Source organism: Phalangium opilio, unplaced genomic scaffold (assembly GCF_054372755.1).
Source record: "Phalangium opilio isolate 3A_F unplaced genomic scaffold, DU_Popi_V2 ptg000032l_1, whole genome shotgun sequence".
NCBI lineage: Eukaryota > Metazoa > Arthropoda > Arachnida > Opiliones > Phalangiidae > Phalangium > Phalangium opilio.
Genome location: NW_028324159.1, coordinates 9,410,588 through 9,412,094, shown reverse-complemented (window position 1 = coordinate 9,412,094; position 1,507 = coordinate 9,410,588). Strand labels below are relative to the sequence as shown.

General features: G+C 35.8%; 1 pseudogene across 1 annotated transcript; it reads left to right on the top strand.

The window, feature by feature from the left end:
- Positions 1–227: 227 nt before the first annotated feature.
- On the top strand, positions 228–1,135 carry LOC149685939 (E3 ubiquitin-protein ligase ZNRF1 pseudogene; annotated as a pseudogene). The gene is made up of 3 exons (XR_016383969.1): positions 228–240; positions 336–543; positions 940–1,135. The product of XR_016383969.1 is annotated as an E3 ubiquitin-protein ligase ZNRF1 pseudogene (transcript).
- Positions 1,136–1,507: the final 372 nt, after the last annotated feature.

The window sequence follows — 1,507 nt, the reverse complement described above, 5'->3', positions numbered from 1 at the left end:
AGAGAAGTTCAGAGAACTACCGAACTCCACTACTTAACTAGACGGCTACTAACTGTTAACTACTAAAGACTAACGTGAACTGCCAGCCGAACTGCATGGCAACCCTGACTTTATATACCCCACGGACAGGCCTAACGTTGTATAGGGGTCGCTTCAGGTAGTGCAATAGAAGGCCACCTATCCGGCTATTGATAAACTATGAGTCAATAGGCTTAATGCAAAAGATTATGAGCCTGAACGGTAGGGCACTAAAGTGGGTTTCTCTTTAACTATTTAATATGTGTGTTGTTTATGTTTTGGTGAAGGCTCATGTAGCTGATCCGCTACAAGATAAGCTAGAAATGTGGTGAATTTGTACCTTCTCTCTAATAAACTAGATATCACTTCTTGCTTACCCTGGAACTGTTTTTTTCTGAACATCTCCGTTCTATTTAAAGAGGGTATTTTAACTGAGGATAAAGGGGAATGCGTAATTTGCCTGGAAGAACTTATGCAGGGAAATACCATTGCTAGATTACCCTGTTTATGCATATATCACAAAACGTAAGTTAACGTTATTTTTAGGGTTTACACCAATGTTGGCTTTAACCATAAGTTTATAAGTGATATGTTCTATAAGTATGAGGCTTCCTATGCTTCGTAATGCTAGTCTTAGACTTACAGCTCGAGCTAGTTCGAGGGAGAACGACAACGCGAGAATTGAAGTCCTAAGCTACACTCGGTGGTTAATTTTGCAGGACTTCCATCTTCCTATTTAGTCTGTATAACTAAACCTTTGACAGCGCCTTACCAGGCGTCGCTTTACCTCAAATCTATGACCTACCTCATTCACTTCATGACAAGCTCCAGTGTCAAACTTATGGGACATATCTTATAAACTTATGGTTTTAACAAAATTGTAACTTCGTCGTTTTTTACTTATTTATTTACAAACTAAAGTTGCATTGAGGCTTGGTTTGAAGTCAATCGTTCCTGTCCAGAGCATCCGTTAGACTGACCAAAAGAGAGAACTTTTTGTTCTTCCTTATTTCGAGAGAACGTTTCGATACTTTTGCAAACTCAAACATTTTTATTCTATCGTTTTTTCCCCGCTTATTTAAGTTTTTGGTTTATGATAATTGCGCCTTAATTTCCCTCAAAATAGTTATCAAAGTAGTTTGGGTTTAATAATACTTTCTAGTAAATGTTTTAATCATATTTTGAACAATTAAAAGTTGTTTGTAGGTCAGTTTTATTTTAAACCATTTTCTTGTACGAAAAAACACTTCAGTCATGTTTAGAATTTAAATTATTTTCACTTTAACGAAGACTTTTTTGAGAAGATTATGAAAATTGTGAAAAAAACGGGACAATGTGCTCCGAGGCTCTCTCACTCTCTCAAATGGTTTTTTCAGCCGTGCCTTTTTTAAAATAATAATAATAATAATAATAATAAAATGAACGCAGTTTAACGGAAAACGTTGCTTCAAACGTAAGCACTTTGTGATACCTGAAAAAAAATAATAAA